The 27,792-nt window shown below is 31.4% G+C and overlaps 1 protein-coding gene across 9 annotated transcripts in view; it reads left to right on the top strand.

Annotated features, from left to right (window-relative positions):
* The first annotated feature begins 263 nt into the window (after nt 1–263).
* Nucleotides 264–27,792, top strand: part of LOC148615617 (uncharacterized) — a 37,563-nt gene continuing 10,034 nt past the window's right edge. Inside the window, exons 1-3 of one of the 9 annotated variants that reach the window (XM_088582014.1) lie at nt 5,555–5,712; nt 9,083–9,124; nt 18,114–18,352. The gene's annotated coding sequence lies outside the window, so the exon portion shown is untranslated. Of the gene's footprint in view, nt 502–839; nt 941–5,554; nt 5,713–8,888; nt 8,908–9,082; nt 9,125–18,113; nt 18,353–18,714; nt 18,816–22,028; nt 22,166–25,966; nt 25,986–26,888; nt 27,031–27,792 lie in introns of those variants that run through there. The other 8 variants (XM_088582016.1, XM_088582017.1, XM_088582013.1 and 5 more) reach the window with 8 other exon arrangements.

Here is a 27,792-nt window from a genome sequence, read left to right as displayed (position 1 = left end):
AAGTCTGCATGGTTTGTTTAAATCCAAAATAATTGCTAAAATAGATTGCAACGTGAAGAAACTTCTATTAGTCAAATGTCACTTATTTAATAGGCCTAAGGGCAAATATAATAGAAACTGGAACCGCGTTCTGAAGAACTTTGGAATGTAAGGTGTGCGTCACAGGGTAACGCAGTGATAAAATCAATAAATTTGTCAACTTCATACAACCGCCTGGCACAACTCTGGTTTTAATCCTCGGTAATTCTATTTACAGAACAATTTTGGTTCCATTGTATATCAGACAATACCGCTGGAATTGGTTAATAGTACTTAGCGGCGCCCTCTGTCAGCTAGCAGACGAGGAGAGTTTATCAACCATGATATTTGGGAAGGAAGATTAGTTTTATTGTCACCATATTATCAACGGCGTTGGAATGGATTGTTGACATAGAAAGGGGCGGATTTGGGAAGAAGTTGAAGATTTTAGATAGCGGCTGAACAAAGAACTCCACTTAGAAGGTAAAGTAACGCTTTGAACGATTTTCACTTTATTCCATGCAACAGGTGTCTGTCTCCAACACGTGTTTATAGAATATCAGGGATGGAAGCAGCGTTCCACATGAGCAAACCGCATTCAGATTGTACATAGATGTATATTTATAGATCTATGTATACATTCTTTTTTCGCCGTTTTATGGTAAGTTTGTAAATAAACTTGCAAGGAACAGAGCTTTAAAGTCTTTAGCTTCAGGAAGTTTTAAAGAGCTTTTCTTCCGACAATTGAAAAAGTTTAGGTTTAAAGTTCATTCATTTTTTTCTACCTGGCGGACTGTTGCACCATTTTCTGTAGGAAAATCATTTGATTTGAAGTCAATGCCGAGGAACGACAGCTTGGCAATGGTGATATTTCACGATCAATAACTTTTATGGAAACCAGCGACGTTCCGGCGAAAGACAGGTAAATTGCCAAAATCTCTGAATTTCAATGGAAAGATAGGTTGGTTTGATATCAGATTACATTGAAGTAGGATGGACTGATTGATTACAGGTAACCAGGTATGACCAGGTGAATATATCTTGAAAAGTTTTTAATAGCAGATATGCTTCCAACCATGCAGGTGTCACATTTGACTTCTTACATCAATTCAGTGAGAATTGTTATAGGAATATATTTTAAAATGCAATGCTGCAAATATATTTTTGAAGAAGGTTAATAGGCTGAGAACTGGTGCTAACTCTCAGCTCAAAAGCCTGCAAGAAAAATATGCTTTAAAGAGATGGGTGTATTATTGAAAAAAAAAATACATTAACTGTTCAAATGTTTTCTTACTAGTTGTTGATGATGAATAAAAAAGAAGCTGTTGTGGTTTGAGTTGTTATTTAATCCCACCCTCTGTTTACCAGATTTATAATCATGCTTGCTTTACACAGGGAATGTAAAAAAAATGAACTAAAATTCACTCTGAGATGATGGTATTTACATTTTATTATCCTTACAACTGTAAAGGTGTGAATTGTTAAAATTCATTCTGGTTAATGACAAATACTTTTTTTGTTATAAAAATAAATGAATCCTTAAAAGCTGCAGTGTTGTTAATAAAATTACACCAAATAAACTCATTATATTTGAAAGTACAAATAGTAATACATACATATAAATTATCTTGTGATTTTTTATCCAGAACCAGAAACAGTATACCAATTAGCAAGTGGAAAGAATGATTTTTAAGTTGTGCTGTATCAGAGAAATAGCAGCCTGCCTGCTAGCCCGAGACTGGATACTTTTTGGCAGGGCTTGCTAATTTAAGCAAAATTCTACATAGCCATATAGTAAACGTATTGAAAAGTTGTATTCAGGACTGGCTAGATTTTGAGTGAGGTTTCTACCCTGGCTATAAGATTCATTAAGCTTAGATCTCTGGATTTAAAGCTTACTCCTATTAGAAATATGTGTTATTGTAATTGTTCCCATATCTTGTGAAACATATCTTGCACAGGAGTTTTATTGTAAGCATCAATATTTTGCTCTTTGTAAGATCATGAAAATTTATTTAAAATGGTTTTTTTGTTTTTTTGTTTTGTTTTTTTTTTAAGTTTTTCTCTTTTATTAAGAATTTTATTCAGAATCAATAATGTGTAGGATGAAAAAGCAATAGAGAATTTTAATTTAACAGCTTTTAAAGTTCTTTTAAATGATATGACAAAATGAAGTAGTATCAAATAGATGTTATTAAAACATAGGAAAACAATAAATTAAACCCAGTGCTGGCCTTCACTAAAGGGAGATAAATCATGGTTTTATACTTTTCAAGACAAATTTATTTTAATCAGCGGAGTTGAGCTGATAATGTTTTACACATTTCAAAGTTTCCAAACTTGCACAAAATCTTTTATCCTTCATGATATTTAAAAAATCAATTTTGAACCCCCAAGATCCTTATCAGTATTGAAGATTTATACTAACATAGGTTTATTTGTACAAGGAATTACATGTAATTTATTGTCTAGAACAAGTATTACCAATTTTATAATCCTATTGTTAAAATTTAGACTGAGAACCAGCATCATCATAGATAAAATGATAGATTAGTTGTGTTGAGAAGGAAGTTAGAATTTTAATCTCTTGCTTGGCAGAAGAGTGGATTCCTTTAAACAGGAAATCACACTTAGGCAGTAAACCTGATTTTCATCTTATCTCTTCCTGATACCATTCTCTTGTTTAAAATTCTTAACAAATTTTTACCAAGTCTCGTTTCCTTTAATACATTCCACTCTATATGGTCATGATAGTTTGACAAAATCTTCTTTGACTGGAGTTTATTAGAGACACAAGAATTTGTCTGCTTTGATTACACATAGACCAAGTGTCTAAGTATCAAATGTCATACTATCTGTATTCTTTACATCATGTTCCTTTCTCTACAGAAATAAAATCCTTACTTGGCTCTCAAATGCAGATTATATGTGTTTTTTTTAATTCTCATTTCTTGACAAGAAGCTCCATCCTTTATTTTATTACTGAACATAGCTTAAGAGAGATTTTTCATTCTAGATTTAGGCCTGTTTTTAAGTTGTTGCAAATTCAGTAATTAGTGCGATGTGAGTTTAAGTTTTACAATTTTGAGCAAAATCACACATTGTAAAAAATTCCACAATGCGAATTTTAGTTGTTGCATTTTTAAGTAAATCCTATTTTCGCAGCTTTGAATTTGAAGTCATTGTGAGCCCTATCACAGTAGCTTGATCCTTATCATCTCTATTACACAGTGCAAAATTTCTGTTTTCTTCTTCTTTAACTTTTGTTGTTCTTTGTAGTTCTAACAAAATATTTGGTCTGATAAGATGTAATAATTTCTTTTAGGCCTGTAGCCCAACACATTTTTGACAGATAGATTTGTTTAGTTTAAAATGGTTTGCTTTACATAGATTGAAAATGCACTCAAATTGTAATAAAAGTTCTTTTGGAGATAGCTTGTATAAACTGTTGACTGGTTTTTTAGGGTTTAGTTTTTTACAAGTATCACTATACTATGATTTCATATGGCAGATTGTTTGTTCATGTAGAAGTTGCTTTTATAGCTGTTTTAATTAGGGCCTCACCAATATGTGGCGGACACCCTATAGTAATCATTCTTTTTGTCCTTCCGTCTGTTCGTAACAAATCATATCCAGGCTGTAACTTTGTCTTTTGGCGTAGGCTTTTGATATTTGGATCTCAAGATGATGTGTTGTGCACCATGATTAATGAACTTTGACCATGAATGTTGACCTCAAGGTCAAATTAATGATTTTGTAATACAGATTAGTGTCTAGGCTGTTACTTAGTTGTGTTTTGGCGTAAGCATTTGGTATTTGGCTTGAGGGTAGATCAGCTTAAATTTTCTGTATAATTTTGATCCTCCAAAATGTTCATAATTCACTTTATTTAGGCTACGTTGGGAGTTCATATATGGTTTACATCTTTGTGTTATCTAGTTTTTGTTAAGTCAGTTCACTCTCTGATTCATTGTGATTACAACCTTTACCCAACCAATCAAATTGCTGGAATCTTTTAACAGTGATTTGGATTGGTATGACTGTTGCTTTTTTTTTCGACATAAAGTTATTTCCTTAGATAACAGTTCAATAAACTTTTAGGAAAAAATAGGAAAATATGAAATGGAGCCATTTAATGTAATAAAAAACAAGAAAAAACACAATGTTGTAAGAATTCATTGAATGCAGGGCTATCTGTATATTTTATAACATAGTAGTGGAATACTAAAATTTGGTTGGTCTTTCCTTACATGTCAGGGATTAAGATTATTCATTTCAAAAAAATATTGGTGAATCACATAGATTTAATTTACTTCATCTTTTAAATAGATCAATTGATCTTAATATTGCATTGATAGAGAAACTGGTCAATATTGTTCTACAAATGCTTAAAATTATGAGTTATCTCCCCTTTAATGAGAAATCACTATAACAGTGAAATTTCATTTGCTTTACAAATAGATAAAATATTTTCTTTTATATTTTATAAGTTCATATTTTTTAATGGGAATGTACTTGGTGTTAAGAATGTCATATTTAAAAAAAAAAACAACCTCACTTTGAACTTATGTTGTGTATGCCTACAAGGAAATAAGTCCCATATGAAACAATCTTTGCATTGTTTTTGAAAGCAATTCTTCTTAGAATTTCTATTTCCTGTTTTTCTGTTAGCTGTACAGTAAAAGGGAAGAAATCCAGTCTTTGATGAAGGACCCTTTTCCTCTCAATTCTCAAGGGCAACAAGTTGTAGTTGAAATGAACAATGGCATCAATTTCAGAACATGTTGATATAGTGTCATGTCAATACCAAGTCATCCTTATACAATGAATCATCTGTATAGCATCAAATTTAGCAAACAAATTCAACAAACCCAATTTAGGAAAAATTTTAAAAATGAGGCAGCACTTTCCTTACCACTAACCAAAGTCTAAATTTTAAATGCTAAGACATGAACATTCATTTTTTTCTTAACTACAGGTACATTTGTATTCTTAAGAAAAAAACATATACTTTACTTTTTGTGTTCTTCAATAATAAAAATGAGCTACAAAACATTGAACAGATTTTAAAGGCTATAAACAAAAAAAACTTATATTTAATAGGATTTTTTTTTGTTACTTGTTTCTAAATTTAAATCTTAATCTAAGAAAATTTGAAAAATACCATCTACAATTTAAATAATTATAGGGAAGCTGAATTGACATTACTTTTTTGAAAAATTGTCATAGAACAATGCTAGAATAACAATTGTTGAAATGGGAATTTTTTATTTTACTGAAATCAACATTTTTCAAAACCTGCATTTTGTTGAAATTGATGGTTAAATATAATGTTAAGTATGTATTTATGTCATATGTCCAATAATAAAAAGTGCTGGTTCATGAAATGGTAAATATTTGTTGAACATCCTAGAGAACAGGGGATTATAAGTGGATGAGCAGGGGATTGTCACCATCAGTTCTGCTGTATGTCGTGACGATAGTCTAATTTCCTGTTGTTTTTGTCAGGAGCTTCTTCAGATTGAAACATTTTAACGATAGGAAAGACTTAGTCATGTTGAACAGGAAGCAGGGGTTTAATATTTTGTCAGAAGATAAGATTTGGTACATAGTTCTGAATTTAGCGGTTAGTTGAACGGTGGCAGTATTATGAGCTACATGTACATGTAACAGTTTAATACAAGTATAACGATGGTAGGTAACACAGTTTAACTTACTTGTATATGTTTTGATTTTATGTAGGATGCAATATTTTTATATGTTGCTTATTTTGCACTTTTCTTTTTTTTTAAATTGGAAATCATTATTCTTGTAAGATAAGCTACAATCATTCCAATGACTTTGTCATAGGTGTGTACAAACTCTATCTGCTTACTAGTAGTTGTCCTTTAAATTGTTATCCAGCAACTAAACAACTTTTACTTTCTAAATTATTGTATATTATCTTTCAGAATTTTTATAAATTTTTCATGTGTTTTGATATTGGACTAACCATTCTAACATGTACATGTATTAGTAAAGAAAACTTGGCAAGAAGAAAGTGAAGTGGGGAAAGTAAAAATGATTGAATAATTTGGCCAACATCTTGTATTTGAGAATGTGTTGTTTGTGATTAGCTGTGGGACTGACTAAAAAAAGATTTCACTTCTGCCAGAACATGTGTTGCTGATTCTGCAGACATGCAGTCTTAGGAAATGGTTTCTGGCATTGTCTTGAGACTTAAGATGTTTTTAGAAAGTCAGATAACACAAATCACCAATATGTTTGTATGACATGAATTGTAACCTTTTTTTTTGTTGTCTACCATTGTTCCATTCAATCTATTGAAGTATACGAAGTATATGAGAAAAAAGGGGGAATCATCTGGAATAATTAGTTAGTTAGCTATCTTAATATGTTATTTTGTTTTTTTTAAATTCCCATGTTTTAATGCACCTGAATTTTGGAACCAAATGTTTTTTAGGAAATTGTGAAACCCTGTTTCTATGCTATACATCAATAATAGGGGACTATTTCCCTGTAATCTTCTTAATCATGTTGATATGAAAGTTTGACATTGGTTTAGAAAAGTTGTTCTTTAAAGATGTCACTTGAAGTTGTATAATACCCAAGCTGTGTAGAGTTTTTTCTGTTCCACATTTTGTAGATGACAAGTTTTTTTTCCATGTTCAATGAAGGTTTCCATGTACACCACATTCTGTGAATAAGAAATTATATCTAATATTTTAGAGAAGGTGGAGAAGAAGTGGATTTACTGAAAGATGGCACTTAAATTAATAAGACAAGAGATTTTTTTTAAATACTAGTCTTTGCAGACAAGATTTCTTATACCACTGTCCATTCTTCTGTTTTTTTTCAAAATTCCAGTAATAATGAAAAAAAAAACTTCCAGTACTTCCAACAAACTTCGGTAAATTGTTTGTTGCTTTTGATTTTTTTTTTTTATTAATTTTCAATTTTTTGACTTAATTAATAAAAATAGAGTGATTTCCATTTCAGGCAATAACTCAAAAATGCTTTCAGCAATTTCCATGGAACTTTGCCAAACTGTTAGTATCTATTGATGTAAGCTCTCTTTATTTTTTCTCACTTATTTTACATTTCTGATATTTCTATTGTGTTAACCTATTAAGAAGAAGCAGTTGTATCATTCCCTGATACCTATTAAGAAGAAGCAGTTGTATCATGCCCTGATGCCACAGGTATTTATGGCCAGTAATAAGGTTGTAGTGGAGTTGTATTTGATATAAAAAATGCAATACTTTAAAGTGAACAATAGTTCTTTGTTTTAATATCAGTTGTCCATGGGTAGTTGTTGTTATGGACAATATAATTATATTTGATTTAAAACAATATGTAACCTAGTTCCAAATTAAAGATTTCATTTAGGTATAAATAACTTGATGGAGCCATTAACAAAGCAGCATCTGTTGCAGGATGCATGCCAAGACCCATACTATTCACAGTTATGACAATTTTGAGTGCCACTTGAACTTTGACACTGAGCCTGATGTCAACTTAGTGAAAGGGTATGCAGATTCAATGTAGCCAATACAAAACTTCATTTTGGGTCTAACTATCTCCGGAATCATTGCATTTATAGCTTCTCATTAAATCACAATTTGTTTACAAATCATTGAGTAAATTGCAAATCTTATAAAATTTTCCAATTTTGATTATCAACATTTAAAAAAAAAATCCTTTTTGTAGAAAATTTATGTAAATTGTGCCCATCAGAAATGTATTAGAAGTGCACATTGTCTTTTACAACATTTTCTAACAGTTAAGAAGTTTATTTTGTTATCCACTAGTTGCTGGCATTTGAAGATGCAGCTTTCTTCAAATTTAAAAAAAAAATGGATTTCTGTTTTTCTTTCTATTACCAGGTGAAAGAGTGTACAGCTATACTCAGTAATTTGATAGAGTTTATCTTAAAATTCTTTTATTTTTTTTCTATTTTGAGCTGTTAGTTGTTAACAATTAAAAAAATCATTAGAAAGCAGTTATGATGGTCATATCATTTAGTTACCTTCCTTTGAATACTCTAAGCCTTCCCTATTAGTCATAATTTGTAGTAGAAGTGCCTGAGTTACCTCCCTTTGAATACTCTGAGCCCCCCCCCCCCCCATTAGTCATGATTTGTTGTAAAAGTGCATGCAACAATAACCATTGGAAGAACAAAGGATTTCATCCCTGAGTTGTAGCATTGTTTAAGTCTCTGCCAAGTTTTTGGAAGCTTTAATCACCAGATCATGGTAACCCAGAAATACCAGACTCTATAACTTGATTTTGTACAGCAATTTAGAAATTAAGCATTTCCTCTGTATTTCCAAATTAACAGACAATTTTCATCCTTTATTGTGGAACTGGTTGCCGATGATAATCATCATAATTTGCCAATTGTTGAGTTTCATGCCAAAATGATTCCCAATTATATCCTACAAAATTACTACATGAAATATGGGAAAATAGGCTTAGTGTTAAAAGTCAAAAGTTTCAGGATATATGAATTTCAGAAATAATAAGTTGAGAGGAAGTCAATGCTTTAATTTACCATCACGATGAGTTCTGGTATAATCATGTGTTTAGAGAGCCCTGCATTGTTCCTGTTGTTAAAGCATTTCAGAATTGCTCTTTAAAAGTCAGACAAAAGGTCAGAATTGTCACAGCGTTAAAGGATATTCAGGAACTTCGGTGCTGTTTGTCAGAGCACTTGTCTTAATTGGTACTTAGTCATTGATTGTACTTCGTCTATAAACTATCCAAGTTATGGCTTAGGAGATAGGATTTGTATTTCTCAACTTATCACACTCAAATTTCATGGAGAGAAGCATCCATCTTTAATAGTCCTTAGTTTGGTCTTTAAAAGTCATTGATTTGATCTATAAGGTACTATCAGGGTGATATGAAAGTCTATAATACTGGTCACAAGGCAGGTACATGTAAGGTGCATTTGAATGGTCTAACAGGACATTGTCTCCTTGAATCATTGCATTTGTTAGTTTGCACTTATTAAAAAAAATTAATACAATTTATATTTACAAAATATTTTGTTTTGTTTCAGGTACTGAACAATCAAGTGAAGATTTTTTACAGTTGTACTCTGGTAAGTAGATCCATTATTTTGGAAATCTAGTATTTTATTCTCTAGATTGTTATTTTCTGAAGATCGTGACTGGTTTTGTCTCAGACCACCTGTCTCTTGATGAAGTTTTAAGTGCAGACCGTTTTGTTCCCATACTCTAAATCTAAATGACATTAATTTATATATCAAACAATAGGGATCAAGGTCAGAAAGTGTATATCCCTCCATGGTCTGTAATTTATTCAGGAGTATTTTCAAAGCTTTTATTGTCATAAAGGTGAAATAGCTAAGGGCACCTTCCAAATTTTATTGTTTTACTGCCTTCTTGTAGAAAACTTCTTTTGACCTACATGACAGATATAATCTGAAAGAGTCAGTGAAAAATCTTTGATGCATTGAAATCTATGGATGAAAAAACACATATTCTGAAGTACAAGTATTGATAAAATTATGACAAAATGTTACCATAACGATGGTCTGAGACAACATTCTAAAGAGATGATGGCAACATGTTGTGATTCTCAATTAGTTTTTGTAGAAATCGAACACCTAACTATTCCATTACAGGGCTCTGTAACATGTTTCTTCATATTACTGTCATTAATTTTCTTATCAATAATTTTGTCTGAAAATTAAATATTCTGTCTTATTTTCCTTATTATTTTGTATCAGATGCAGGCTTTACTGATTAAAAATATGAAAAAAAACTATGCATAAATGCATATTTTTTTGCATAGTTTCTAAGAAATACACATTTATCCTTGCATTCTCAGAAGAACCAATATTTTTACTTAGAAAAACATACACATCAAATCATGAATTAATACAGTGGTATGGAGTGTCATACAACCTCTCCTCTAACTTCTCTACGGAATAGATATACAGTACTTGCAAATTATAAATACATATGTTATTGAAATTTGGAAATATCATATGAGTGTAATTAAATGACCTTATCCATGAGATTCACTGATTTAGGGTGGATTCTGTAATCATGTGTAATCTTTAGACTTTGTATATAAACTAGAGAGATTACTTTACAGTGCTGATTATATCAGAAACATTGGTAAAGTTTGATACTTCTGATTACAACAAATCATTTTCCCGAGACAGAATCTGTGCGAACTTGCACTGTATTATCAAACCCATCAAAATAAGGTCCAGCTGATATGAGAACTTAGAATTTTTATGTTAACAACTCATTGTGTTGGTTTATTCACCTGAAAATTGAAATATGTTTGTTGATCTCAGCCACCCATTCCTTAGGCCAAAATGACGATATCTGAAGTAGAGTTATTAACCGTGATAAGACATTCCACGATGCCCTTATAACTACGTTTCTTTTCAGATGACAGAGGAATTTATTATACTTTCCGCAACTACCTGTCTCAATTTCCCAGGTACCCACAAAATGAAGTGTCTGTAATGTTCAAATGACCTAGGAATTTTTCATTTTTACCTGGGTTCCTCAAAGCCATTCTTTTGTTACAGGATATCTTCTATAGTTGACATTGATTGTTTGATGTATTTACTTGTCAGGCGTTTGAACAGAACGTAGCAAGGTTCCCATGTATTGTCAGAAAACATGTGTTTTTTAATGGACTACAAGCCCAAACTATCAGGAAGATGTCCCATTAAGTTTAAATGGTTAATAGTTTATAAGTATCTATGTAATTTGACTGTCAAAGCTTGACTATTCCAATATTATGGGAAAAAGAATATGTGTTCTCTACTATGTAAAATGCCATCCTAATTTGATGGGAAAAATGAGACTTAATAAGGGGAATGGAAGCAAAAATGAATAACAGTTATTTGACATGATTTTGAATGATCTCCTTTACATCCATTATTTTCATAGAAAGACAAACGACTGCGTCACTGAGGGACTTTGATTCTAATAGACACCTAATCACAGATCTAGAAAGACAAACGACTGCGTCACTGAGGGACTTTCATTCTAATAGACACCTAATTGAATGGTCTTTATGTTTCTCTTTATATACAGTTTATTTGAGCTGATAGAAAGATGATACACTCTGTAAGTGTATTGGATTTCATGAATCTAAATCAATGATGGTGAAAGACATTTTCTTTTCATTCCTTTATGATTATTACTTGTAGAGTTGAAAAATGAAACTTTGAATAAGTTTGGAGCATTTTGAAAGGATTTGAACTTTCTTCAAACTATCAAGAAAATTTGCCTTATGTCTCTGTAAGATTGATGTGCAGCCCATATGTGATGTATTTCACAAGGTGTAAACCACCCATCAAACTGTCCCAAGGTCAGTGCAAAGGAAGAGAAATATTAACTGTTTAATAGGATAGACAACACTCTTGTATTACTCCACTCCACGTGGGCAATTTACTATGCTGCAAATTGAGAATATACAACTACTAAATGTCTGAGTTTTATGGAATGTACTTTACTTCAATTTACATAAAAAAATTTACCATAAAGTCATTATAATATTCCTAGTAAATCACTGATATGGAAATTCTTTTATTATTATGTACTTATGGTGTAATTTTTTTAAGGTTTGAATTCTTGTTTTTATTGACAAAATAGGATAAAAGTATTTGAACTCCTTGTCTGTAAATCTTTCTCTCTATTTTTATAGTATGTGTAGAGATCTATGAAATAAGTATATTTGTACCTACTGCCAGGTTTATCACATATATCCATTGTGAAGCAAGTTAATCATTAGAAATATTTTAGCATATATTGAGAAGATTCATCCAGATCAAACATTAGCATGGTTTCTTAATTTGATGAAAAAAATGTTCTTTTTGTTATATTTTCCAAGAGAAATTATGTTTAACTCATCAAGTTCGTTTAATTAAATTCTTGACAAACTGAGTAACAGCTTAGAATATCAGAGCATTGAAAATGATGCTAATGATCATATTCAAATATGGAAAATGTGGAGATAATAAGTTGTTTGTTTCAACAATAATGTATTTCCATGCCATTATTCCATAAATCATTAGATTAATTCTGTGCCTATTGTGGCTGTAAACTACTAAAGGTTCCTTTGGCATTGAAAATTTCAAAGTGTTGCCTGTGACAGCTTGGACAAAAATTGATTCTGCAAAAGAAACTCAGTCCTTGTCAAATATCGCGTGGAATGGATTATCATGAAAACCATTGATATGTTCACATCTATCATGTCAAAGCTAACATAGAAATTCAATAAAATGGTTAAAATGCAGAATAATGCTGTGTAACATGTGTCCAAGACGTCACAGACTTGTTTGAAGAGTTCAAGTTAAATTGATCTTTTAGAAGATTCTCTTGTAAAACTCTATTATTCAAGTCTCAAATTTTCTATGCTTTTAAATGTGCCTGATTGGTGTCATGTAGAAGTCAGTTCTCAGGTAAAACAGGAAAATTTAATACCCAAATCTAATGCATCTAAATGTCCCTTAAACATGCCAGAAGTAATCGCTGTACTTCTTTTTAATGATTCTATTTATGCCATGGTGCAGAGAATTTGTTCCACAATTTTGTCCCAGTTCAAGATAAAATTGAAATGTTTAACAAAAGGCCTTTGAAAGGAGGTTCTTGAAAAGTCCTTTGTGAATACTTTAAATGTCCTTTCTAGGGTCTCCTTGATTGTAGTATTAATAGATTGTAAAAGCGCTCTTCATCCCTTTTTAAACAGAAAAATTTGCAATTTAATGGAACTTTTGGAGACTCATATATTACTTCTTGTGTAGCAGAGTCTCTGCCAAAAGATTTTGGTGGGAAAATGAAGTAAATGCATGCAGAAACAATGACTCAGTATTAATTTAAAAGATAGCCATTTGTTTAAAGGCTTAGTTCAAAAGTATTTTGGGTGTTGAGATGGAACTCTAGACTTTGTATTAATTATGATAGAGCACTTTGTTAAAGAACTGTTATAATAGGTTCCTAATTACATCCAATTTGTTCCTCTAGCCAAATAATCTTGTACAAAAGATAAGGAATGATATTGGGTTTCTCATAATTGTATATTCATAGAGGGTCATTTAAAGGACATCTAGCCTGGAAAACTTTCTATTGTCCACATGTAAGTCTTGTATTTAAAATTTTTAGATATCTAAGATGTGGGAAATTTAGTTTTTCAGAAAGGGAATCTCTTTAAATTTCTCTGATAGCTTTGGGTCTTTGTTGTGAAAATCTGGATTTTCGTCAATAATAAATTCATTTAAAAGGGACAAGTAACTAACATTTCCAGAATTATGGATGTTTTTTAAGGTTATGCAATGTTATTGTAGGAGACTGATGAAACAAGTTTTTATGTGAAAATTGTTAGAATTGCTTTTAAAGATGCATCCAAAAAACATGAATTTTAAATATACCGGTACGCATACCAGCAGTTTTTTCACTAAACAAATCCAAATTTTAAGGAGACAGTAGCCTCACTCTTTGATATCTTACTTTAATCAAGAAATTGTATAGTATTTATAACAGTCTAACTTAAGTACAATAAATGTGATGTTGTGACAGTGTGCCTTATGGTAGGTTGGTAACACTGTGTACTTATTTGTCTATACAAGTTCCTGATAACCAATTAGATTTTATCCTTTTTCGTCTTTTGGTGAAATTATTCAAACTTTATGTGCTGTTTATCTTGCTATACCTAAATTGAAACTGAATTCTAACCCATTAGAGTCTTGATGAAAATGTTTCATATTTAACAAAATTTTCACATAACTTGAGTTGCAAATGAACGAGGAAAGAAATCTAATCTTCAAAAATGGTTGAAATGTGACTTTTGATTTCACCACATCTGAAACAAGATCATCTCAGATAATGAAGGCAGTTTCATGTCAAAAGAGAAATGGCTTTGCTCCAGGTAGACAGCGACAGGTAAAAATTAGAATCTACAATGTTTTATACGCCTCAAAACACGGCTGGAATTTCCAATGTTTAAAGATCTTTTATCGTGTCCTGGTGCCATGATGCATAACTTTTCATGCCATCTCCCCAAAATAATACATCTCCAAGTAACTAGAGTAGATGCTTAAGGCATCAATTATGCTGAATAATGCTACACAATAAGGCATTCATTTTATTGTGAGTTCAGTCCTCAACATGAAATAGGACTCTACAAAGTTCATCAAAAAGTGTCGACTTCACGTTGGCATGACACCCTCTATAGATTTTAAGACAAACAATGACCTTCTTTTTGACCTAATATGACATGAATCTTATTGTTTAAAGTTTCCAAATTAAGTCAGAACTCATATTTTCTGATTTGCAAATTACAATGTTAGGAAACTTCATATAGGAAACTTCATATACAATTTTGTTAGTTTATGGAGAAAGGATGTTGTCAAATAAAAACAAATTTAAGTTTTTAAAGACTTTTTGATGTTTAATAAAGTACACTGTACTTTATCTAGGTTCTTTTAGATTTTTATAATATTAAGGTATGAACTGATTATAGAGTTAAAAAATACATTCATTAGAGTTGGCATGTCAGCTAACTGCTAGTAGTTCTTTGTGCATTTGTGTAACTTAAATCATTTTCTTCATTTCTATTTTTTCAAAGGACTCAGACATTTTTAAAATGATTTTAATTACATGTGTACTGGTATGTAATATTTTTTCCACAGTGGCCAGATTCAAAAAGGGAGGGTTGTGATCACGTTGAAGTAGTTTAACCCCGCCACATTTTTTGCGCCTGTTCTAAGTGAGGAATTTCTGTCCACTGTATGTCTTGTTTTGTTTTCACTTCTAGTTTGTTTTTATGTTGCTGGACCTGTGTTGTTTTGGGGCAAGCTGCAGTTTGCCCTGTGGTGTGAGGGTTTCCTTGTTGTTCATTGAAGACTCAGGGGTGGCCTTGAGCACCAGCCTGTCCTGTAGTGTGAGGGTTTCCTCATTGTTCATGGAAGACCCAGGGGTGGCCTTGAGCACCAGCCTGCCCTGTGGTGTGGGAGTGTCCCTGTTGTTCATTGAAGACCCAGGGGTGGCCTTGGGTGACATTTTTCATCCAAGTGGTGTTGTCCCTTTTCATATTCACTTTATCCATTCTCGTTGTATACATAGACTAGGTACATAGCTTTAGAATTGTATTTATTTCTGCCTACACATCTCTTCCATCATAATATTCTATGTGAATTAACTTTGTGTGTGGATTACAACATCAAAGATACTTGAGATAATGGTACAAAGTATCAGTGATGATGAGAACTTATCTCTATTCCAATGTCACATGTCATGGTCATCAAATATACGATTAATGAATAGTCATCATCTCGATAATGTTTTACATCCATGATACGTTAAATAACTTGTGTTAATGCAGTTTAAGTTTACATGGCCATATGTCCAGCCATTTGTCAAAGTTGCTTTAAAACATAGAATTTTTTTTCAAAAATTCTTTTTTTTCTTTTTGTAGAATATGAAATTGAAAAAAAAAAAGAATTGTCCCCCAGTATTTAATAAGCATCTTGGAAACCAAAATTGACCCAGTTCCATAGAGTACTGTATAGTCTTGTAACATAAATTTTCTTTCTGGAAGTTTTTTTTTAAGTGATAAATTTCTTTGTTTATATGTGTTCACATATCTCTTCATTGAAGAGACTATGATCATTTATGGTTACACCAATGGAACAAGACATATTGGTAATGAATTGTTATCTATATCACCTTCAGAATTCTGATTACAATCACAGCATCACGCCACTTGTGCTTTGACTTCTAATGAACTGTTGGTAACATCTTGCATCAAATTAATATGGATCTTATTGTCTTATATTCAGAAATATCTTATATTTAATTTATTCAGGAACATTATGTTGACAGACAATTTGGAGCATTAAATAAGAACTGAATTATTCATAAATTTGCAAGAAACTTGTGGCCAAAATCTGTTGTTGAACTTCATTACACTTCTCTACTGGCTTGATTGTTGTAGAGTATGTACATGTATGATTGATGCACAGTATATACATGTATATTCATGTACAGTCAAACCTGATTTAAGTGACCTTCCAAGGGAGTGCAAAGTTGTGGTCATATTAGATAGATGGTTTTTATTTTGCGTTAAATTTGCATTGCACGCACCACATAGGGATATTTTAATTGTAGTCCTTTACGACAGGTTTAATGCAAGTGGTCACTAAGACAGTTACCGGTGTGACCTATTTTCAACTTGAAATTTCCCGAAGTCTGACTGTGCCTATGAATTCCATGTTGTGTTTCTTTATAAGATGTAATCCGGCTCTGTATCTTGTAAGGTTAAGAATCCATCACATGATTTGTATTTCTCACAGTTGATAAGTCTGAAATTCCTTCATGTTTTGTCTGTAGAGATTATTATGGAACTTTGATAGAAAGGGTTCATACTAAATAGTTTTCAAGCTTTCACATTTCTGTCCTTAGGTTTCTGTCTTAGTAGATTTTGGGATTCTTGTTTGAAATTGTCGATTTGACACAAATAATCCTTTGTGGTGAATGTTTTCCACAATAAATGTTATGCTTCTTATTGTCATGATTCTGCAATCCTTGATATAATAAAGGAATTCTGGATATAATAAATTAATTTGTAGTTAATTTAATTTAATTTAATGTAACTTAATGGTGAGATGGCTGTCTGGACATGTCTGCTAGTCTGATGCTTTGATTTATCTTTTATTAAAGATACATTTATGTCTAGAAATCATTTGTACTTGTAGAGTTGTGCAACACCTTTCTGTTTTGTTACATGGTATGACCCATTGAAACTAAAAATTCTGTTGTAAATTAATTCAATTGTGTTTCAGATATGTGCATACATTTTTGCAATTCTTTGAGATTTTGGAAACAACCTGTTAAATATCAAGACAAGACAGAGGAATTGTAATTTTATATATTTAACAGAAACTGAGTTATGTGACATATTAAGTGTAGTCATAATTCCATAATGATGTGTTTTTATGGAATTTATGTATTAAAAGCCATGAGAAATTGAAATGACTGGTACATCTAGATATAATTCACCTGGACTTTTAATTATCTTGGTACCTGCCCAAAGTTCAAAGACTATAAACTACCTTGCAGGTATAATATTGTTATCTGTCAGTCCAGTCTCTTGGAGTTTTGACTTTGATTTATTGTTATCTATGACCAGGCATCAATTACCTTTGTACAGGTACATACAATTGTTACCTGGATTCTTCCACACCTTGATTCTTACCTGTCAAGCCTGCTAGCAGGACATCTCAGGCCCCTAATTGGACAATAAGTAATGAGATAATACCAGAGATATTTATCTTTGGTCCTCTTTGTATGTTATTAACTGAAAACCAGGTAACAAGGGTTTGGACATACTTGCTAATTAGATCTCTGAACAAACTGACAATTCAGATTTAATTGACTCTGAATGATAATGAATTCATCTCAATTTGGACAGAATTAACATCTTAAGTGTGAAAATCCATGATTTTGGAGAAGTTTTGAGATTATAGTGACATTCATAGAAAATGGACAAAAAATTGTAACTCTTAGGAGTTAAGAGACTTATGTGATTTGATAGAAAATTAATATCTGGCTATCAAAGTTTCCAAAAGAAACACGAGTCAGATTTCAGCATTGTTGCAAAGTGATTGAAGTGCTTGATTTAAACTTTAAAATTGTCACAAAACAAAAGTACAGTCTTTTAAAAGACATTCAAAACCTTAAAAGGTTGCAGTTTTAATTTCATTCTGCTGGAGAATTGATTAACGGTGATAAAAGTTTTTACAAGTGACATTTAACTTTGAAATAAACCTCTTTCTGTATGGTGATGTGAAGATCAGGGGAACAAGCTTGACGGCAGAACCAAGATTATTGGCTTTGATAATTTAGATCTTTACCTGGGGACAATAGATTCTATTTATCAACGCAGTGTTGGCACAGTCGTTCCTTGTTTAAATTGAAAGAAGTTCCATTGTCGTGTAGGTGCTATAGACCAAGTGCATAGAGTGGTAAATTGTTCATTGGCCGAACAGCAATACCTGGGAATCAAGCAACTAACTTCTCCGATTTCTATTTATATCTCAGGTGAAGCCAGCCCTCACGGCACCTATTCATAAATTGTCATTACTTTCTGAGACACTTTATTGTACACCTAACTGGAACACAGCATCTATTGGTTGACAGGATTTTTACCTGGTATTCGGAATCACGTCGTTTTTAAGGGATCGGCAAATAAGACAAGGTTCCATATTGATGACTTGTGTCTAGCAGACGACATTAACTGTTACCTGAGAAAAACTTTTAAAACTTTTTCCAATAATATGGTAAGTGGAATTTAAAGTACTTTTTATCAAGTTTTGAAGAAAATTTCTAAAATTCATATTCTTTGACAAAATTGATTTTTTTAACATGAGTCTTTTTCAATGAAAAGTTGTTAGAATTAATAAACCATGTCTAAGTTGTTAGCGAAACTCTTTGTTAAGTATTTATTTTAATATCAGAGAAGTTCCACTTGAATGGACTTAATGCCATTATCAATGTCCCCAAACATTAAAGACAGGAAATTTGATTGTTTGACCAGGTAGAAAATCTTGCTGTCTTTAAAAAGCCTGGGGTGCTAAGGAGATTTGATTCCATTCAATAGAACTCTGTAAGACTATTGATGAGTTTAAAGTCCAAGTTGTCCAGGAATGTATCCGCCCCCTATCTATCTCTGAGATTTTCTCAGGCTCGTTACCACTTTACCTGTGATTATTAAAGAATACAGACTAAATGGAACTCATAGAGGTAGAGTGGTTTCCTATTTAAATTTCATAACATGATAAATTTTATGATTTTGAGGCTTTTGATGTTGAATTAATATGATTTAATCATTTTCAAGTTTCCTTAAAGAAATGTTCAAGAGTTTAAATTTATCATCATAAGTGATGTTAAGATGTTTCTTCAATATTTTTGTCAATATTTTCCAAAAAATAAAATAATATCCTGTTCATGTCTTTATATGCTGTTTTTGCGTTTTAAAATGCGTATGTTTTCCATCCCACCTGAAAAATGATATGAAGTGATGAATATTTTTCATTTATGGTTTACGATGTGGTCGACAACAAAAGACATTGACATTTTGGGATTAAACTTTTTAAAAGTTCCTGTTCGCATGACTCATGACAAATAACGATTCCTTTCTTTACTGAATTTTATAGGAATTTTTCCCAACTGCTGTTACAAGAATATTACAAAGAAATACTTATTTGACTTCATATAGTTGAATGACTCTGAGAATTCAATACTGTTATGAAATGGATTTATACCATAGATACAGACCTTGATATAAATGTACCATTTGTTGCTGAAAACCATAAATTTTTTCTAATGTTATTCACTTCAAAATATTCAAAAAAGGGGTGTCCTGTTTTTAAGTCTAAAAAATCTGCATAGATAGACATATATGTACTTTAAATAATACATCGATGCATGCTCATGTAGTGGGAGTACAGCAAACACTGCATCACATTCTTCAGTTGATATGAAGGTTGATGCATACTTTAGAGGTGGTGACTCTTTGAGTATTGCCTATAATAGAATTGTATAAGTTGAGTCTTGGCAAATATGAACAAAGAAGAGTAATTTAAAATGTATAGGGAAGTGGTAAGGTTGTAGTACAAACACATCTATTGTCTCTAAATTCTTATGTGATAAAAAGAACTTTTTGAGGATCTTTAGAAACAAATTAGGGATAACCAAATTCCTGATTGACCAAAATAATTACAACTTAGGTATGGTGACTCAATCTTCAGGACTAAACAAATCTAATTACATAATGTTATATAGAACCATCAAATGTTTGTATATATTTCAAAATAGATGACAATATAGAAGGATTATGTATTTAAATTCATTGTAAGAGGTTTATTGATGATTGAAATGTGATGGTAAATCCTGGTCATGTCTGCATTACAGGACTTCAGATAATTGGAAGTTCCTGATTAACTGTATTAGTATAAGATATTTGTGTCTCTTGTAGCAGATCTTCTATAAAACCATGTTCCTGTTATTAATATAAAGTTTAATAATTAGTTCTAGGATATGTATCAATTCTAGTTTAAGTATTCAAGTCATTTTAATTATTGATAAACTTATTTGTCTTAAAAAAGTGGAATGAAATGTTGATCAGTGTTTTTAGACATTTACCGCTGCATTTTTGTATTAGATTAAAGCTTTCATTTTTGAAAGATGACTTTCTACTATAATGTCACCATATATGTATATATTTACCTTTGGGGGCATTAGTTTTCTGACTTTTTCTAAGTGAACAATTTATAGTCATTTTGTCAACCTTAGAACCAAGTGTAGCAGATGTACATTAACTTCAAAAGTCCATTCTTTCCTGCACCACTATAAAACTTCTATGGGAATGGTTTGGACATGTCATTTATTTATGCAAATCCAGTTTATTTTTCATGTGAAGCATGCTATTATAAAGAACCTTCCAGAAAGATCAATCACCTTAGCAATAAAGGGCACATTCGGTTTCCATGCATTTATGGCTGATGTGGTTTTAAGTCTAGTTTTATATGCATGGGATTTTAGCGACAGTTGACAACTTCAGGATATTTCCCATAATGACTTTAAAATTCTTACTTTATAAAGACTCTAGTTGATAAGAGTTTTTGGGGAGATTTAATTTTGGTCGATTTGAGATTACCCTTGTTCAATTTTCACGGCTTTTGGCACTGTATAAAATTTGCTTATTTAATGATGTTCATTGGGGCGTTTACCTTCGGTACCTGTTATTAATATTAACCCTTTATTATTTCGCCTGAAACTTTCTCACAGAGCAAGTTTGTATTGGCCATGTCTCCAATTACATTGTCTGACAACCTCCGCTGTATATCAATCTAAATTACCTTTAAAGTTCAGTACAAGATGGTCCAATACTCTTGATACCTGAGTTCATGACGATGAATTCTAACAATTATACCTGTATCCCTTTGTCTGAAGAGCAACATATTCAAAGTGTCCAAATAATGGAATAAATCATGTTTGAACAACTTTTCATGAATTTATTTTACACATTAATAAAACTTTGATGCTTTATGGTGTGTTATAAACTAACAGGTACTTTGAATCATGGTTAACAGGTGGCCTCTTTCTCATTCCAATATTGTGAGAAAAGTTCAATCTTGAGCAATACCTCAAATCCTGAAAACATTTGAAAACTTAAATTAGATACAATTTGTAACTGATGCTGGATAAAACTATAGGTTTGTCTTCATCACACTTTAAATAATTCAAACTAAACCTTTTATTACATATAACATTATAGAACTGCTTGGATGTGTTTCTGTAAATGATTCTTGGTACTGAGGAAGATCTTATTATTATCCAAGTGTATATGTTTGCACAGACCATACTTATACACTATATTAGTTACAGACAATGCAAAGAAGTACATGTTGAATAACAAACTCATGTACTGATAGTTGCTCAGAAGCTGTTGTCCTGTTTTATATTTATAGTCTTTGTAGGAACTGTACAACAGTTTTGAGATTATATTAAACTGTGGATGGATTATAATAATATAGATGTCATTGTGTGACTGGAGAACAAAGACATCTCATGCTGGAGGTGATTGTACTTTCAGGTCTATTTCAATTATGAAAATGTCCTCATAAATTTCTACTTTAAATTTCTCAAAAATATTTGACACTTAAGTGAATATTTTTATGTAGATGATGCTTAATGCCACAAGGCAAAAGTTTTTTTCGATCGTGATAAATAAAGAATTTGTATTTTGTATTCTGCAAATACTATGTGAATCACTCAAGTATAGTAGGAGACAAACAGGAAAATGTTGTTTCTGACTCATGTCGTTTTGAAAAACGTTGTCTTCGACCTGTATCCGTTCAGATTATTCTCAAGTACATGTCTTGTCTTGAGAGTCCGGCTTGTGGTTTTCCAACTTGAACACTGTTCGACAAAAGTTTTGACAAGGTCTCTTTTATTGAATTTTTGCCAAGTAAAATGAACTCATCTTCATGTTAAAATTCAGCGATTGTCATCTGATTCATGACTGCACTTGAGACCACAGCATCTATAGCACTGATGGATCATTACTGGACCATGTATACAATGACAAGGTAGACTTCACTAAGGCATGTTGCATGGTGTGCAGTAACTTAATCTTTGCTTACAGATAATAACATGTGAAATTGTTAATTTTTCAGACCTTTAGTGTTTTCCAATTATGGTGAATTGATAAATTGATAGTTAAAAGTTTCCATCTTTGACCCTATTCAAGACTTCTTATGTAGGAGAAAGGCAATTTTTTTTTCACAAGAAGTTGTAAAGTAGTATTTTTAGCATATATATAGAATATGTTTTTAAAAAGAGAAAAAATCATTGTTAAGACAACAATCCACTGGAAACAAAATAAGATATTGTTATAGTTTAAATATCAATATTACTAGTAGTATGATTTTTTTTTCTATGTGAATATCCATGTTTTAACTTCAAACCACTATTAGCAGGTGGCATCATATTCCAGACACACTAAAGTATCAATCCTTATCTTGATACACATATGATACAATAGGTATATCAGACTTCTAAAACAGGTGCTTAGAACTTTCATGCCAAAACGTGTAGGACCATTTCTATCTCCAAAGGCAGGTGCTTGGACAAATTTCCACCAGTTTTCTGTCTTATCATGGGGCAACCTGTATATATAGATACTGGTTCTATAGGAATATTCATTACAGAATATCTGGAGGAGTTTTGGAACCAATTTTTTTTATAGTTCGACATAGACAATGAAGGCATTTAGTAAAAAAGGACTACATTTCATTGTAGATAAAATAGTAAGCCAGTTAGTTTAATTGTTGTTAAGTTTCATTACCAGTGTTTAGGTTTTATTGAAATCTTCATAAAAAGATATACAAATGTGGTCAAAAAGGTAAAAATGTGTATTTATGGAAGCATTTTTTTCTCACTTTGGTTCTAAAACATTCAGTCATTACACAGCATTGTGTAATTAATCAATGTGATAACTCTCACTGAAAGTGTTTTCACTCTAAGTTTTGAAAACTAAAATACTTAAAATAGTCAAGTACATGTATCCATCAGATTATACTTTAGTCATATACTTATGAAAAACAGAAATTTTCAAACTATCATATGACTTGGAGAGAAGTAATATTATGGAGAACATAATATAAATAGAGGTGATGGTTCAAATAATTTAATTTTGCCAAACTTCATAATTTTAAATTAACTAAAAGGGAGAGTCTTATCTAACATCTAGAAATATCATTTATGTTTTTTATCTGACTCAATGAAACCATTTCAGCTCATAGATTCTTTGATTAAGATGTAGACCCTAAGGGTACATATGTCATCTTCTTATATTAGGTATAAAAACATTTTTCAAAGATGACTCCAAAATGTATAACCAAACTATGAAAAAAAAGATAGATGAAAATTGCTATTTGGCATGAACATGTTAATTATGTTGGAAGTGTCACTGACTGTTGATTGATAAAGGTACATTTTTGATTACAAATTCATTTAGAATTCTGACAGGTGAAAACTCAGGTGTATTCTCAGGAATGCTGTTTTAATGGGGAGGAAAATTTATTCAAGTCCTGACAATGCATAATGATATTCATCAAATCTCTACAGATGATAGAAAGTCAAATTTACAAACTTCAAATAGAAATACTTTTAATCTGGATCCAAAGACTTCGTCTACAGTTCAAAGAAGTACTTAAAATTAAATTTTCATGTTGAGAATTTTTGTGTCTGAGTAACGAAGTCGTCTAAGAGGCAATCATATCAAAGTGGTGTGATTTCCTTTTATGGTTGGTTGGCAAAAGTATTTCAGTTTATGATTCAGGGAATTCTCCAGTTTCATTTTAAAAGCAACTTTAAAAACCATTATTTCTAAATAATGTGACGAGGACTTGGTACCTATAGAACATTCTTCTATAATGGGGCATCCTTCTTTACTGCCAAAAATAGGAAAAATTCAATTAAGCATACATTAACGATGTTTTCATGTTTTCAGTTCACTGAGAACTACACCATATAATTTAGTTTGTTCCTGTGGTGATGGGTGATATCTGATAGTTTTTGTTAGGTATGGGATTCCAAGCTATATAATGTCTGTTGTCATGGTCCAGATGTTAGCGATTCATTAAAGATGAAATGCAGGATTTTCACGATAGATCTATTTACCTACAAGTGATTTACCTGTGCTTTTGTAAAACCAACCAAATTTGGCAGAATTGTCATATATAAATGGCCTGAGGTTTAGGCTGTTTATTGCATAGACATATTCCATATGTTTTATCTTTCTCCCGACAAATGGTACAGCGTAAAATATGAGGAACATTGAGGGAATCAAGTTATCTGGTTTGTTAAGAAGAATGTTCATTTTAATGTTGCCAAGAATTTTTTACTCTTCAAGGTATATGTGGATAAAACTTCCAATTTCTCAAGTTTTTTTGTGTACATCTATGGTTTTGAATGTCTTTGTGATTAATGTCAACCCAGAGGAACAAAATGGTTCAAGATTTTAAGATTTGTCCTATAAATAAAAATAATGGTTGGAAAAGGACATAATGTTGACATTATATTCCATTGTATCATCCCAGTGCCAAGTCATGACAGACAAGTTGTCTAAAGGCATGAAGAACACCATCACATTTCTACCTGGGGCCAGTCATCTGATTAATTGCTGTTACCTGGATTTTTGTGTTACACCTTAAAATTGTCTATATTCCTTTGTTCTTCAAAGACCATTTACCTGTCGAAACATCAAAGTTTGAAAACATATGCATTAAGGCACTCTAACGATCTAATTACTTATCAGAATCTTGTATGTAGATGTTTAACAAGATTGGAAAAGTTCAAAGACTTAAGTGAAAAAAATATAAAAGTCAATTAGAGTTATTTCCCCTTGATTTGTCACTCCTGATATGATGGGATGTGATCACTACAGCCAAAGATTTAATCATAATAAAACATTTGAATGATTTTCATGTCATTGTTACTTTCAATTTCTAATTTTTGACAGGTACAATTTATTTCTGTTTTATTTTTAAATTTTAACTTACAGGCTAGGTTTTTGTGAAAGTATGAAGTGTGTAATATAAAAGAAACAAACTATGCATATTCTTTAAGCACTATTTATGTCCAGACACAGTTTGTATGTGATGGGACAGATTTTAACAAAACCCAAAGATAAAAGGATATGACTACATGTAATCTAAGGGGTTGAAGATAAGATAAATCCCTTATAAACAGAATCAGTTCAAAGTTCCCTGGAACCGAAGTACCCCGAAAACTACTGATAAAGGACAAAAATTATCAGTCAGCATAGAACTTTGGAACATCCCCTGATTAATGCAAATATTTGATATCCTTTGAAGAGTCATAAAGGGGGAGGTAACTGTCAAAGGAATAAACCATTTTATTAGACCTTTGAAAATCAAATATTATGAAGAAAAAAAATCCTTTAGCAGGAGTGATTTTATAAAAATGACACCTTATATTTATGAAAAGGGGCCAAATCTGTTAGATAAAAGGTCTTCAGATGATCAGTAATGGATTTTTATCCCTGGATCATAATAGTGATATGGCTACTTAGAACCAAAATAGAAGTTTTAAGGAAATTTTTATTTGCATCTATATACATAATATGAGTTTTTAAAATCATGAATTTTTTATCAGCATCAACATCTTTTAAATTCTTCCTTGAACATTAGAACTTTCTATTGAGGGACAGATTCAGGTTTATCCTAAGTAATTTGATCTAAGTTGAGAAACTTCCTGAAACATTCCTTGTAGACAAGTGGTGTCTTCATATCTGGGAGTTTACCTTATTTTCCATGTTTTATTGAAGTTTTAACATAGATACAGATCTATTTATTATTAGAAAGATGTAAAATGACATTTTCAGTGAGTATCTAAATGAACTTGTTTTCTAGGTCAGTGTGTATTGATTTTTTTAAATAGGTAATTATGAGGGGAGAATACAACTTCAAGAGTATTTTTCTTCCTTCATACTTTCTTTTTTTTTTTTTGGATGTCTCTGAGAATTGGAAGGGTGTGTCCTTTTGGATAACTTTTAACCTTTCTCAGGAGGTTTATTTCTCAGTTGAGTTTTCTGGATAGAATCTTACATGAGATAAACATTTGTACAAATATTATGGCATTTTGTGGAACAAATTTTTCCAAATAACAATACACTAGATTTGAACTTTGACCTGAAGGTGTCTTGACAAAGCTGGTATTCTATAAATTAGTTGAGTGCCAGCAGGGAGAATGTTCTTGACAAGTGACCATTTATGTCTGAGTGGTCATTCTTCATGGACATGTTTCTCACCTTTGTAAACATACACCTGTAATTATTGTCATGTCCTGATATGGTTCACTACTTCTCAATGGAACCTTTGTGAGGATTTGTTCTGTATTAGGTCCCACTTAGATTTCAGAATGCCATTTCTTCTAAGTTGGATTCAAGTGAATATATTGATTTTTGTCTAAGAAATGAAAAATTAATTCAGAAACTTTAAATTATTTTATCGAAAACCAAATCATCATTTTTGACAGGAATTAAGACCTATCTATTCTAGTAAGTTTGAAATTTGGAAATACATGTAGTTGATATAAAAGGGGTATAATTCAGAACTTAAAGTTGTCATCTCATAGAATTAGTGAATAAGATGACTTCCTTAAAAAACTTTATCGCCTAACTTAAAAGTTTCACAAATTATCCATAAAGTAATGATATTAATTATTGAACTATGTTATCAGAGTATTATGTAGTGTTATCTCATAATTACTGTAACTTGTCTCTGATCACCCTTCCATAAGGCCTCTATAACTATGTGTGAAGAACTGAAGCATACAAAAGAGATAATATTTTAATGATCAATTCTTTGATATAAAGATGGAATTACTATGTGAAAAGGAAATGGCCAACAAGTTAGCCTGGGGACAGGTAACGAGGTTGTTCACATACCTTTTGTCTCGTTTTTACCTGTAGAACATGGGAATGTCTTTTAACCACTGAGAAGAACAATTTATTTTTAAGGAAATTCACCCGAGATTTGAATCATCTGAAATTAATAGTTGTTTTTGACATAGGACCATTTGTCTATGGGAAAATGGGAAGGGAAATTCTCAAGATTAAAATGAGTCTAACAAACAATTTACATGACTTTATTGTTGTAGGTCTATTATTCAACTTTATGATTCCATTGTAAAATCTTCCATAATACTGTAATTTATCATGCAAGTATGTCTGGTATTTCTCTGCATAAACTGTGAATAACAAATTAATTAGTTTTTAATAAGCTTGAAAAGAAAGAACTTTGTGACTTCTTATGACTTGATATATTAATGTATGATGTTTCATACAAAAATTTTGGAGTGTAACTCCATAGTTCCATCATAAAGATATCTTTTAGACCATTGTAAGGAACTACAATTTTTCTCGTACCTTTAGGGGGGTTGATTGATCAATCTTATGACCTAATTCACTGCTCATTTAAAAGAAATGTTGTTTTTTTTTATGACATTTTGGCATTAAAGTATGACATATTCATATATCTGAACCAGAGCTGTTGTATGCATACACAAGTATTTATGAAAAGGAGGTGTTTAAAAAAAATGATGGTAAGATGAATTTAAGTTTTAAAAAAATCTTATTGCTTCAGATGCTCTTGTTATGTCTCATTCAGTGTAAAACTTAGAAAAAGGG

The sequence above is a fragment of the Perna viridis genome, chromosome 5 (genome assembly GCF_037379345.1).
Source record: "Perna viridis isolate PV_CMFRI_1.1 ecotype Kerala chromosome 5, ASM3737934v1, whole genome shotgun sequence".
Taxonomy (NCBI): domain Eukaryota; kingdom Metazoa; phylum Mollusca; class Bivalvia; order Mytilida; family Mytilidae; genus Perna; species Perna viridis.
Note: the sequence above shows the minus strand (reverse complement) of the source record. Positions and strands in the feature narration are given on the sequence as shown.